General features: G+C 36.1%; 1 pseudogene; it reads left to right on the plus strand.

Annotated features, from left to right (window-relative positions):
• Positions 1–4,300: 4,300 nt before the first annotated feature.
• Positions 4,301–6,045, plus strand: LOC118059526 (benzyl alcohol O-benzoyltransferase-like; annotated as a pseudogene).
• The last annotated feature ends 9,476 nt before the right edge of the window (positions 6,046–15,521 follow it).

The raw sequence follows: 15,521 nt of genomic DNA on the forward strand, positions 1-15,521 counted from the left end.
TTTTAAGCATATTTTTATAACATAACTAATTTTGTACCAGTTCACATAATGTAATAAAATAGTAAAGGTATGTATATGCATGTATTTGACAAACGATAAAGGTCCAAAACTCAAGATATGAACCAAAACAGTCTTAATCCCTTTTTTTGCTACTAGTTGAGCTCTCTTGAATTAAATAACTTAAGAGAATTTAAATGTGTTTAATAACGTTATTGAAATTATATTTTATTTAAAATTAATTTTTTAATATTTTTAAAATTGTTTTGATATACTAATATTATATATATATATATATTTTAAATTATAATTTTAATACATTTTTAAGAAGAAATACTTTAAATCATAATTATTACCAAACTTCTAAAAACCTCCTTTTATTTCTATTAAAAACCCTATAATTTAGACATCACGACAATGACCTTCAACCTTGTTTATTGTCCATTAAAAATGAGAAAAATTGATCAATCGATTGATGTTCTTGTATTAATTGGACAAGTTAATTTTCAACAAGTTAATATATTTTTAACCATGCCATGTTAAATTATTGACCCTGAAATTGTAAGAGTAAACTTTAAACTAAGTAAAAAAGATTGGTAGAAATAAAATAAGCTGCTCTCTCTCCCTCCATCTTCCCCCCCCCCCTCCCTCCCTCTCATGCGCGCGCGCGCGCGCAGAGGAGGGGATAAGGTCAGAATTAGAAAATTTGAAGTCCTTTTCCTTCCTTAACCCAAAAGGAAAGGTGGCTGGCCTTGGTTTTTGTGTTGTTGAAATGTCATAATCTACAACCTTTATAACAAAACAACTATATCCAGCTCATCCTAAGACATGCCATCGTTGTAGATGTTTATTACACTATTGACTTTGTATTCTCATATTTTTAATTTGTTATGAGTGTTCTTTCAGAAATGGCTTTGAACAGGCATAGTGACCTTTTCTTATATTAAAAAAAAAAAAACCTAAGTTAGCTGGTGTTAGGTAAGTTTCAATGTCCAATGTCTAATGTACACAATACAATATGCATATATATTTTTTGATTCGAATGCTAAGATGTATTTTCATTTCAATTAATATTAAATTATCTTTCCAGAATATTATATCCCTCTGATGTATTAAAAAAGACTTAATAAATTTATTTAGAAGTTGGTCTCGAGATTTGAACTAAAATAATAATAATAAAAACAAATCTCCTTGAACATCAAATCAACTTCTTAAAATTTATATAAAAAACTTACTAATTAAATTGAAATCTATCATAAAAAAAACCTAATGAGAATCTCATAAAAAAAATCTCATAAACATCGATCCTACCTAATTAAGAATATACCTAGAGTATACACGTGACCAAACTCCATTTGATATTTAATATTGAAGAATAATCCAAAATAATTTTGAGGGGAGGTCAATGAGTCAGGTTTTAATTTTGTTTTTCAATAATCATGAGTTTTAGTTTTTTTATGGCTACTAGAGATTTATATAATTGTTAATTTTAGAATCCGTAAGATTAGTTAAAAATATACACAAGCTGACCCGCACACTTATATTAATAATAATAATAATAATAATAAATAATCCAAGAGAATACATACAAATACAAGTCGAAACCTACGGCCATTTTCGTTAGAAGAAAATATACCTGCTACCCGTGTACTGAGTCAACTTGATATGCACTTGTAATTAAGAATATACTTAGAGTATACACGGGACCAACCTGATATTTAATACTGAAGATAGGTAGGCAGAAGCTAATTCATTTGTAGGATTCGATGTTTATCTCTCTGGATTAAATAATTATATTCTTTGCTTCGTATCGGCTGGCAAGAATCGAGAGGTAACTCATTAATCGCAAGATCAATCTTTATATTTTTATAGATTTCGACTTGTTCAAAGTAAATATATAATTAGAATATTTTGCAATAAAATAAATTATAATTAAATATTTGAATAAATTCATTCATTCATCAGCGTTATGTTACTGAAACAACATTAAATTAATAACTGAACAAGTTGATTAATTCAAACAACACGCATTCAATCTTTGAATATTTCGACTTGTTCATGTAAATATTTTTATAGATTTCGACTTGTTCAGTGATTTCAATGTAAATGTATTAGAATCTTTTGGCAATAAAATAAATTATAATTAAATCTTTGAATAAATTCATTCATTCATCAATGTTATGTTACTGAAACGGACATTAAATTAATCACTGAACGTTAAGTGAATGAACGTTAAACAATTCAACAAGTTGAGATTAGAAACAAGTTGATTCAAACAACACGCATGCATTCAATCAACATAATTAATGAAGACCATTCATCAGTCATTTATTTAATGTAGAATAAAAACTTGTATTAATTTATCGTTCACCTAACCACTTTGTAATTTTATGGATTGCTTACTACAGACTTCGACATGATCGGTTTGGACGAGGATGACTTGATTTGGAAAAATAAAATAAAATTATGATAAGTGAAAGATGGCTTAAGAGTACTCTTATTCATACAAAAAATCTAATAACTACCATGATTTTATTTTGTAATATGGATTTTATATATCCATTATTTGGTACCTATACTTTTTATTCTTTTTATTGGAGCCTCTTATGTTTTTTTTTTAATAATTGATTGAGTCCCTCTACTCTTTCTTTTGTTTTGTAATAGTCCTTCCATCATAATACTATGATTTCATGCGCTTACATGGAATTAATTTTTCTTTTAGATACTGAATTGAATGCTGGACGACGCATAATCCAATAACTCCTATTTTGTTTTTAAAAAATTCTCTCTTTTGATATGAAAATTAAATAATTAAAATTAAATAAATAAATTAAGAAAAAAGCATTAGCCTAAACAAACCTAATTAATTAAAGTAGTTAAATTAATTTCCACATGTTTATTTATTTTCTCTATTTCTTTCATTACATAATCTAAAAAATAAAAGAGTTTAATTCAGTAGGAAAAAAAATGTCATGTAGACATATATCAGTTCGATGTATTGAAAAGATTTAATAAATTTATTTATAAGTTGGTCTCCAAAATTTGAACTAAAATAATAATAATAATAATAAGACAAAACATACTTGTTTCCTCAACTTTGCTTACAATAGTTAATGACTTTTTGTGAGCCATTGATCTTTTGCTGTTAGCTTCACTGCCTAAAAGATACATATTTAACAATTATCAACTGATAGATGAAGCCTATATCCAAACCAATCGCACAGCCTTTCGTCCTCCAATTTCCTTCTATTTTTTCTTATGTACACAATTAAACATATCCTCAATTACCCTTTTGATTTTTATTTTTTTTAATGAATTAATTACTTGAATAAAATTTATAAGAGACGTAGAGGAGGGCATGAAGAGCACTAGCTAGAGAGCCAAATAAATTGCAGAAGACGTCACACCTTCATTAATTATTGGTTGTAAAATGCCTATGTAAGGAAACAATATATAATCTTATGTGCAGAACTTGAGAGGGATTCACAGACATTTTGGTCCAGGGAAGGCCACAACCGGGCCATTTTGTATTGCTTCTAAGACCTCCAAGAAACCCAAAAGAAGAAAAAACTCTTTTTATACTTGAAATTTATATAAATTTATATATTTTATGTTTAAATTTTATCAAAATAAAATAAAATAATGAGATTTAAACTAAAGACCGTTTAATCAATAAAATTTTAATATTATATTAAAAACTTATTATAATTTAAAAATTTAAATGAGATTTCAATATATAATTTATATATATTTTTTAATGGAAAAATATAACCCGTAAGGAATCACCTCCATTTAGGCCTTCATTAGGAAACGTAGTTTCCCAAAATCTATCCCCTCTAAACTTGAAAGATAAATCAAGGGAGAGAGGGTTTCTCAATATTATGAAAGGAAAACCAACATGGTTAGTACTGGGCATGACCATTTTGGGGTAATAATTTTAGGATAATCTACAAGGTTGGTGTGATCACATTTCCAAGCCCCACAAATGAAATTTTCAGAAGCCCTTTTAATTTTCATATATGTTTGAATTTTCTTCTTATTCGTCAATTTTTTAGTTCCTTCACAGAATTTTCAACGAAGAATAAAGGAAAAAACTATGAGTATAACAGTAAATTAATAAAAACATTCTTCTGTGGGGAATCATGAACCAGAATAATAATGAATTGGAAATGAGTTAGGTGTTGTAGTGGGTAACGAGTACCTCACTGGTTGATGAATTCATGGTTTTATAAACTTATCATTTACTACTGTTCCTGCTCCTACCTTTCACACCTACTGCATGTCCACACAATCATTATTACTATAAATATGTAGCAAGTTTGCCTTCCCATGCATTCCATTTCAAGCAGAAATATTCTTGACTGCTGAGGTAGAGCCACCATTTATCACAGTTTGCAGCAAACACACTTTTTGTGCGATGGCAACACCAACTTCGATATCGTTCGCAGTCCGAAGGTGCGAACCAGAATTGGTTGCACCAGCTAAGGCCACACCTCATGAATTCAGACAGCTTTCTGATATTGATCGCCAACTATACCTCCAATTTCAATCACCACATTACAACTTGTATGCACACAATCCATCGATGCAAGGGAAAGATCCTGTGAAGGTAATAAAGGAGGCAATTGCGCAGGCACTTGTGTATTATTACCCTTTTGCTGGTAGGATTAGATCACAGGGGCCAGACAATAAGCTTATGGTTGATTGTACTGGTGAGGGTGTCTTGTTCATCGAAGCCGATGCCGATGCCACGGTTGAGCAGTTTGGTGATCCAATTCCATCTCCATTCCCATGCTTTCAGGAGCTTCTTTACAACGTCCCAGGATCAGAAGGGATCCTCAATACCCCATTATTGCTTTTCCAGGTACGTATAGGACATTATTGGCTAATGTTTATTCATTCTTTCATTATTATTATCGAGAAAATGATTGCTCCGTATGCTTATTCAAAAATATAATTAAAACAATGATGGTAATATTCCATCAATTACATTCTCATAAAGTAGTAATAATTTTACATTATATTAACAGGTGACACGCTTGAAGTGTGGTGGTTTTGTACTTGGGTTCCGTCTTAATCACCCAATGACTGATGCACTTGGCATAGTTCAGCTATTGAATGCCATAGGTGAGATTGCACGAGGTGCTCATGCCCCTTCAATTCTACCTGTGTGGCAAAGGGAACTCCTCTGTGCTAGGAATCCGCCACGAGTTACTTGCAGACACAATGAATATGGTAATGATGCTCCTGTTGCTGTTGATCCTACAGCCAAGGTGCCTGAATTCCACGGCCAGGTTCCCGCTGTAGCCCACCGTAGTTTTGTTCTCAACCGCAAGGAATTATCCAACATTCGTAGATGGATTCCTTCTCATTTACACCCATGTTCAAATTTTGAGGTAATAAGTGCATGCTTATGGAGATGCTATGCCATAGCATCTCAAGCTAACCCTAATGAGGAGATGCGCATGCAAATGCTTGTGAACGCACGTTCCAAATTTAACCCTCCATTACCGAAAGGATATTATGGTAACGTCCTAGCTTTGCCAGCAGCTGTAACAAATGCTAGGAAGCTTTGCTTAAACTCTTTAGGGTATGCATTGGAATTGATAAGAAATACCAAGAATAGAAATAACTGAGGAGTACATGAGATCATTGGCTGATCTAATGGAGATAACCAAAGGGCAGCCTATAGGGTTACAATCATATGTTGTGTCAGACTTAACAAGTATTGGGTTCGATCAGGTGGACTATGGATGGGGCAACACGATTTATACTGGGCCACCCAAGGCCATGCCTGATGAAATTTCTATTGCAGGAACCTATTTCCTGCCGTATCGATTCAAGAACGGAGAGCGTGGGGTTATGCTTTTGGTTTCCTTACGTGCACCAGTTATGGAGAGATTTGCAATACTATTAGAGGAATTGGCAAGGCATGACCCAGAAAGAAGCCAAGAACAACAAGAAATGATACCAAGCTCCCTATAAGACGGAGGAGAAGCTATGATATTATTCTATTCTTGGCCGGAGAAGCCTTTTGGTACCAAAAAATATTACCAGCAACCCGTACTCTTTGACCTTGTTGTGATTGTATACTTAGATATATGAGTTGGAGTTTTCATGAAAATCTGGTGATATGTGGTTCAAATTGTTTACAGTTGTAAAATTTAAGTCCCATGACTGTTATTTTGTTTAGTGTGATATCACTTTTGTATTCAATAATAAGATCAATATTTTGTTTCCAATAGTTTGATTGATCCTTGTTTCGTGAGTTAATTAGGGTTTTGATCTTTTATATAAAATTAGGGTTTTTGATCAACATATGCCATTTTGTTGAACAAAAATAATTGGAAATCCATTGATTTTTTCTACTTTTTTGCCTGAGTCAAAGCAACACCATAATAACTTAGGAAAGCTGCATGGAATTTTTTTTTTAATTTTATATAGATTATCAGTTTTGCTAAAAAGTATAATGAGTCTAAGTTCAACTATAATAATGATTTTATAATATTTAAATAAAAATTATTAACAATATGTTAGTCATACGATTATTAATGACATGGCAAGTATCTAAATAAAGACTTGGGGAAAACTGGAAGGTTTTTGAATTTCGGAGAGCCAAAAGATTTAAACAGAAGGAAGAAGAGTAATAATTTTCAAAGAATAATTTTAAGTTTTTTTTTAAGGAATCAAGTGAAAAAATCAACTCTCTGCTCTTTCTCTCTATATAATATAAGAGGTGAAAATGGGGCGCTTGAATGATGACAATATTATCTCGATTATCCTAAAAAAAAAAATGTCATTGCTATTATTTGACAAAAGAAAAATGAAAAAATATATATATAAAAAAGGAGAAAAATTCAATGCTAGTGAGGTTGACGTATAAGAGTTTGCAAAACAGAAAGTACTTTAAAAGCAAAATACTCTATAAAGTAGATCTAAATAAAAATGAAAAAAAAAATCAATTACAATGAGCTTTGTTAAAAAAAAGAAAACTCTATAGTGTAATTTTTTTCCCCTTTTCCCACATATCTTTATATCACAAGTATATAGCAAGAGAATCCCAAACGAAATAGAATGAATAAAAAAAAATCAAACAATATGATAACGTATAAGTTTTTGTGGATGCCGTTACCGATGAAATTATAATTGGATTCAAACATGGAAGCCCGTATAATGATGTGTTACTTATATTGACAGAATTGTCAATGGATTGATAGACAAAATAATTATATGTACACAAATTAACATATCCTCAATTACCCTTTTGATTTTATTTTTTTGGTTGTGAAAAAAATTAAACAGACAGATGAAAATCTAGACCCTTTTTTTTTAATTAACCATGTGAATAAAATTTATAAAAGAGGTAGAGGAGGGCATGCACAGCACTAGATAGAAATCAATGTATCAATGTTGATGCTCCTCAAAAAGTCAATGCTGGTGAAGTTGGCAGCAAAAATAAATAATAAATAATAATAATAATAACAAAATAATTGAGGAGCTACTAGCTAGAGAGCCAAACCAAATTGCACAAGAAGAGTAGCTAGTATGCGGTGTCGTGATTGTTGTTATCTAATTTTTAACTTATTTTTTTAATAAAATTTTAAAAATATCTAAAAATAGTGAAAAATAACGAAAATCTAAAAAATATGTTTTTTTAATATATTTGCATTGTTTTTAGTATATTCAACATCGTCTCAAAAGAATTTAAATTTTCAAAGATCTTTGAAACACGTTTTGACTTTTAATGTGTTACTTTTTTTAAAAAAAGCACCCACACTCCTACATAATAAATGCGCTTATAAAATGGCTCATTAGGTAATCTGGGTTACAAATAACAAAACCAAAATAACCTCAACTAACATTTATTACTCCAAATTAATTTTAGAGTTAGATTTATTAGCATAGTTTTGAAACCCGACCCGGTGGTCGACCCGGTCTAATGACCGGGTCATGGGTTAGATGGGTTGACCCGGGTTGATCCGGGTCAACCCAAAAATTTTTTTTTTTTAAAGAAAATCCCACATTCTCTCATTCCCCATCATGCACACACTGAAGAAAAAAAACTAGAAAACCTGGAGAGTAAGAGAGAAATTAATTAACTTTTCTCTTCTAGCTGTCGGTGACTTCTTCTTCTCCAGCAATAGCACCTTGGTCACATACCAATTATGAGCCTCAATATCCAGCAACAGCACGCACACCCAAAACGAAAAGAGACTGAAGGTCTCCAAACATCTTGGTTGATGAAGGGCACTTCTTCGCATTCAGATAAGAAGAATTCCTTGCTGCTGGGGCTTGCCTGGTCTTTTTCGCGAGAATCTTTTTTCTTGCAGAACTCTGCGTCCTGGGACTTAATGCTATTGCTGCCATTGCTTGAGTTCTTTGCAACAGCAGGTAAGTTCAGATCTTGCTGTTCCGGATTGGTGTTTGTCTCCAAGTGAATCGGTCCTTGGATGATGAACTCATCAAGTTCTTTTGACTCACAATTGTCACACCCCCATAAAAAATTATAAAGGCACGACATCGGCTGGCGATTTTCGTTGTGTTCTAAGGATTTGGTTCTTTGGAGTCGCCACCTAGTATTTGGTCACTAGGAACCCTAACTGGTCTTTCAGAGATTCTAAGGCAAGGGACTGGTTGCGTAAAGGGAAGGTACTAGCACCCCTAATACGCCCTACCTAAGGTAAGCTGCTTGGTGTTTGGTTTGCTTCATAGTCTATGGTGTTGGTGTCTTCTAAACCCGTCAATTTATTTTAGATAGAAATCTAAGGAAATTCCATGTGCTATGAAAGTTTGTTTTTTCCTTTAGTATTTCAAAAGTCGGTGACTCGTAAACCGTGGAGAAAAAAAAATTAAAATGTTCTCGATCGTAACCAAAGCTTCTTTCAAACATGTGCGTTGATTTATTACTCCCGATAATATTTTGGATGTTCGTCCTTTTAAGGATTTCTTCATCCAAACATTAGCGGTGAACAATAACCACAACTTCTCCTCCCAAAATAAGATTTTTATAGTTTTTGGAATATTGGCCAATACCCTTTGGAGTTTTACAAACAGGTTGTAAAATCCACAAATGCAAGAAAATGATTTGTGTTTAAGAAATCCATGCGAAAACACATTTTCAAAACTTCCAATATTTTTTTTTTCTATATATAAAAGGAACATTCAAAACATGTTAGTGTATTGGCCGTATGCATGAAAACAAAACATTTTTTAATAAACATTTTTTTTTTATGAAAACCGGGTATTTTAATACCAGATTTGTATCTTTACAATATAAAAATACAAACCGGTATTGACCCAAAATACAGTAATAAAATTACAGAAAAATCACAAATTTCTTTGAAATAATTTTTGAAGAATTTTATTTTATTTATTTTTTTTTTTTTTTTTTAGGGCTGGACCCAGCGGGGCCCACGTGGCTGGGCTGAACCCAGCAGGCCTCATGTGAACAGTGAAATATGTCTGATGTGAACAGTGAATAGCATTTCACTGTTCACGTTAATTATATTTATGTGAACAGTGAATTAGCATTTCACTGTTCAAGTGAATTATATTTCACTTGAACAGTGAAATGCAAGGAAATGGTGCATGCACAGCGACGAAGGGGGTGCAAACCTGGTGGCAGAAATGATGTTAAACACGATGGCGAACACTCCCAGTGATGCTGGTGGCGGTGGAGAGGCAGTTGACGAGGTCTCCCGGTGGTGCTGACGGTGGCAGTGGCTGGGAAGCGCAACTGTTTTCTGCAGTATTTCTTCTTCTTTATGTAGACGCACGTACCTCTGTCTTCCTCCTTTTTGCTTCTGTCTGGTTCTTCTCCTCTTGATCCCGGGTGTTTCCTTCTGTCAGCTGTTCATCCTTCTCTGTGTACAATGGTCTCCCCTCTCGGTCGTCCCCTCACTGTCTCATTGCTTTTTTTGTTTTGTTTCCTCCTCCCTCTCTTCTCTGTCTGTTCCTTCTCCGGTTTCTTCTCTCTCTCTCTTCGGGTTCTCTCCTCCTCTCTCTCTTCGGTTTTCTTTGTTTTTTTCTTTGGGTTCTTTTTTTCTTTTCTCCCCTCCTCTCCTTCTTCTCTCTTTCGGTTCTCCATTTATAGAACCAGCGGGCGTGGCTTCACCGTGGAGCCAAGGAGCGGGTCGAGGAGCGGCTGTCGGGGAGCGGCTGTCCAGGCGGGCCTCCCTCGGCTTCGGCAGCGCGGCGGGTGGTCGGCCAGTGTCTTCTGTCGGTGGCCCACCGGTGTGGGGCCTCGGTCGGTGACAAGAGGGACCTGCAGAAAAATAAATAATGCAAACTTTTCCTTCTTCCCCGCTGTAATGTTTGGGGGAAGAAGAAAGTGAACAGTGCCGTTCAAAACGGCACCGTTCGGTCTCCTTTTTTTTTTTTTTTTTTTTTTGCATGAAACGGCGTCATTTTGGATAAAACGCGCCGTTCCATTTTAAAATAAAGGCGCCAGAACATTTCTTGAATCAGTCCTTAATCATCTGTGTTCAATTCAATTTCGTCCCTTCCAATTTCGGTCCGTCCCCATAGTTGGCCGCGTTTTCCACTTTGATCCTTGGCCTCTGATTTATGCAATTTAGCCCTCAATTGATCAATAAACTTCTAATTTCTTCAATTAAGCCCCTGGATCAAATTCAAACAGCCCCTTCTATCTTTGCGCCTTCTCCAAATTGGTCCCTGGTTTCGGATTTTTACAATTAAGTCCCTAATTGGCCATTAAACTTCAATATTTATGCAATTAAGCCCCTGATTTGACCCAATAAATTCCTAAAAAAAATATATAATTTGGCCCCAGAACTTTAATTTCTTCTAATTAAAGCCCAAATTGACTTAAAAATCAATTTTTTCTTGCAATCAAATCCTTTAAAATCCAATTAAGTCCATAAACATCCAAATTTGGGCTTCTCCTCAAAATTTAAATTTCCTTCTCAATAGGGCTCTCATCCTTCAAGAAAATACTGTCAAAAATCCAATCTTTGTATCTTTATACTCCTTGACCAATTTTCTAACCATTTTCTGAGTGCTTCTGCCTTCCGTTATTTTTCTAACCTCTTTTGGCTATTTATTTTATTTATTTTTGTGGGGACCCAAAAATGGGTTACAACAACAATATTGAGGTTCCAGGATTGAAGAATCTTGAGAACAGGTGATGGGATCTTTGGGAAATGAGTCCATGCCAACTTGACTATTGTATGGTTCTGATTTTGGACCCGTTGATGCAATTTTACCACTGCTTCCAAGATCTTGAAACGATTCAGTAGAATCTGGCAAATTGCTTCCTTTCCATTCCTCTGCTATTCCTTCAAGATCAGAAGACTCATCGGCATCATCTTCTGGGAGTTTTTCAAGATCAAAATTTCTTAAAGGTTTGCAATGAGTAGGGATGAACTCAAGGAGATCGGGTCTCAGCCGAGTTTGTTTGGGTCACCCGGGTTCCGGGTCAACCCACCGGGTCGACCGGGTTTTGCCAGGCCAATTCCCAAACGGGTTTTTACTTAGACCCGGACCGGTCCCAGGCCTGGGTCGGCCGGGTCCCGGGTCGACCTGCCGGGCTGGTCCGAGTTTTAAAACTATGTTTATTAGCATTGGTAAATATTCAATTCCGGGTAATTTCAATTCTGAAATTGGTAATAACCTCAACTAACATTCATTACTCCAAATTAATTTTAGAGTTAGATTTATTAGCATTGGTAAATATTCAATTCCGGGTAATTTCAATTTTGAAATTGGTAATTACTCAACTATGAATAATTCCAACTCTAGTATTGGTAAAAATTCTACTATGAATAATTTCAACTTTGGTGTGGTAAAAATTCACAACTAAAAAACAATCAGTATATATGTTTTTATTCCTGATTTTGATATCAGTAAATAAATTGATAAGATACATTTATTTATTTTTTGTTTTCTGAGACATGCACAATTTTTATTTCTTCATTTTTATTTTATTTTATGTTTTTGGAGCTGGGTCCAGCTCAGTCCATGTGGGTTGGGCTTGACCTAGCCAGCCCGGTCAGGTCACTGGCCCAAACCAACAAGAGGCAAGCGTGGAGTATCTCCACGCGTGCATGCACAATGCGAAGGTAATTAATTTACCTTCGTACAGTGCAATGCTCCTCTGAAAATGAGGCAGAGAAAAACGAAAGGATAAACTGGCTTACCTATTTTGCCGGGGACGATGAAGACGACAGTGATGCTCCTCTTGAGTGATTGGGCGACACTTAGCAAGAGACCCGTTTCAAACTTCCCTCATGTTCTTTTGGCTTTGCTTCTTTGGCTACTACTTGTTGTAACCCATTTTTGGGTCCCCACAAAAAAAAATTATATATATATAATAACTGTTGTTACTCATTTTTGAGCCATACGTGCTATTGGAGATGGTGTATAGCTCAGGAGTTTAGGCTAATTAGGAGTCTTTTAAATGATAAATTCGTTCCTTTTCTATCTGGTTTCTAAGGTTAGATAAATCCCTCAGAAGCTGCACTAAAAAATTAGCTCTGCCGTTGTTGCAATTTTTTGTTCCAACTTAGGTTTTGATTCTAATGCAATATCCGACCATCTCGGCTATATTTTGTCACTCATAACATGTTGAAAATTTACCTACACTTTTATTGGGTCCTAGGGCTCGCTATTTTATGGCAGACTCTCAGTCATATCGGGATACCCGACATTCGTCAGTTTTCGAATCAGATCAGGAGACCATTTTTTTTTACCAACTAGATTGCAACCCAATTCTGTTCTGTAAAACGATTTTATCTCACCTTGAATCCTTCATGAAAGTTGTAGTTCTACATGTGTAGATGAATTTGGGTTTTTGAATCACTTGATTTCGATATCAGAAGCTCAAGATATTCATGTTTGAATATCTTACGAGGAAACAAAAATTCTGCCGCAAAACTTTTCTGCCGCAGAAAGGATTTCTGCCCCCGAGTTTGCAAGACTGAAATGAAAAAAACTGAAGTAAGGGAGTTAATTGCAGATAAAAATGGGAAGAAACTTGGCTGGGTTTTGGGAAAAAATAGAAAAATGGATAGGATCAGTAAAAGACAGAAAAAATCTGTCACCATGAATTACGTGGCTGCTGCTGTATTTCTTTTGCAGCAATACAAACGACGCCGTCATACATTACTTCGCATTTATTCTTTTCTTTCTTCAGCTAAGGAAAGCAGCGGCACCGTTTTGAAACAGCCCCTGTGGCACTGTTTATGTGCATTGTTCAGAACGGTACCGTCCCTCTGCAACCGTTGCCTGCTAATTTTTGAAAACCTCTCGTCCTTGCACCCTCTGCAACCTGGCATATACAACACAACCCCCCTTTTCACGCAAAAATTTACAGCTGCAACTCATAGCTCCAGTCCAAGGAAACCGCTTTGCCCCTCACTGTGCCAGCTGTGAAACAAGACGCAAAGAGGAGCCTCATCATCATCTAAGGGCTGAGATTGTTTCCCTAACAGAGACGGTGGAGATGAGAGAATGTGAGGGTGGTCTCCAGTTCAGGCATATATATGAGACTGCTTGGTAAAACGAAAGGAGGAGGAGAAAAAAAGGGAAGGAGGCGGAGAAGAGTAGAAAAGAGAGAGAAGGGAGAGAAGCAGAAAATCAGTTCAAGGAGGAGGGAAGATCACTGTCAGCTCATCTTACCTTGCCGAAAAGGATTTCACAAAACTCTAAAAAGGGTTTTAAAGAAGCTCCTAACGGCAGAAAGGGGAAGGCTTTCTTTGGTCTTCAGAATCAGCAAAGCAAAGGTTTTTCCACCTTTCTACACTTCCTCGTCTGCAAGCTACATCAGCAGGATTTAGCCCGTGATCATGCTCTTCAAAGTTCGTTCCTTTTACATTGAAACTGGTATGGCAGTTCTTTTTTTTCTCGCATGAAACTAGTCTGGCAGTGTTCCTATATTGATGAAAGGAGATAGGTCATGAGTCACACTACCTAGGATTGTGGGTTTAAAATCTTGCTTTCAGAATTTCGCCCCCCCCCCCCCCCCCCGACGTGACAAGTTTATTTTGGTGCAGGATTAATAACTTTAGCTATGATGCCTGTGGTTTAATTGGTGCAATTAACCGTTGTTTTGAGTTTCAATCAGGACTTTGGTCCCCCCCGTGTGACCAACTTATTTTTCTGATATTTTTGCTAGCTACAACTGTGATGTTTGCATTTAATATTTGTGATAAATAATGCTTTTAATAAAAAATATAAAAATATATTTTTGTGTGTTGCATACGGCCTGTTACTACCCAATTTTTGACCCATGTTTTTGATATATTTTCAAAAAATTCCAAAAAATAGAGAAAAACAAAGAAAATCCAAAAAATATGTTTTTAATATATTTTCGTCATTTTAGCATTTTCAACGTCGTCTAAAAAGAATTTAATTTTTCAAACGCGTTCGACTTTTCACGTGTCGTTTTTAAAATCATTGATTTTCCTCATCGAGTCGACGTTGATATTGCTCATTTTCAAAAAATACAAAAAAACAAGAAAAATCAAATTTTACAAAAAAAGAAAGTTAAGGGACCAATTTTGAAAACTTGGCAATATTTTTTGCCTATAAATACTGGTTTCCAACACTTACAAGGGGGCAATGGTGTAAAGAGGAGAGAAACACAAAAAAACCCTAAAAACATAAACTTAACTCTCTACCCACACAAACCAGCCGCCGGCTCCTGACCAAAAAATAGCCTCCGTTCCCCGGGGTCCTTGGTTGTTGTTTTCAGAAGAGAGCCAAGGACCCCCTGATTGATTGCTCCCAACCCGGTTGGGACTTTGCTCTCCCGAAACAGTCGCTGCTGCTTCTCAACCAAAACCCCCCCCCCTCTGGTTTGATTTTATTTTTTTTCCTACAGCCGCCGGCCACAAACACAAGCCAAAACAGCTGCTCCCCACCCGGTTTTGATTTTTTTTTTTCGGAACCAGCCCCCTTTCCCCTTCTCTTCTTCTCATTTTCCCTCGCCGCTCCTTCATCCCCTCTCAACCGGTCTTCTCCGTCAGCAGCAGCATCCTCCACGGACCCAGATCGGTCCGCCGCTCCTTCATCCTCTCTCGCCGGCCGCCTCTCCATCAACATCGGAGGCTTTCCCTCAGTGGCATCTTCTTCCCCCTTCGGTCTCCATCATCAGCCAGCCACACCAGCCTTCCCATCAGCAACGGCTGTTTCCCCTTCGGTTTCCTCTCCCAGCGGCGCCCGAACAGCAGCGCCATCAACATCGTCTTCTTCTCCCTTAGCAGACGGTCACCAGCAACGGCGAAGCAGCACCGACAGATCAGCCGCCTCCCTACCTCCCCCCGATCTCTTCCTCGCCATCGACACCGGAGGTTCCTCCAGTAGCAGCCGACACACGGCGCCCACAGACCCACCTCCAGAACAGCCCTGCAGTGGCCACCGCAGCCGGCCATCACCGATCTGCAGCCGGCGAAAGAAGAGGACAGATCTGCAAGAAAAAAAAAACAGATCTAAAAATGAAATCAAAAACTTAAAATCAACTGCCTTGTGTGTATCTTTGGGTCTTTGCAGGTGACGGTGAACCC

The sequence above is a fragment of the Populus alba genome, chromosome 1, assembly GCF_005239225.2.
Source record: "Populus alba chromosome 1, ASM523922v2, whole genome shotgun sequence".
NCBI classification, from domain to species: Eukaryota; Viridiplantae; Streptophyta; class Magnoliopsida; order Malpighiales; family Salicaceae; genus Populus; species Populus alba.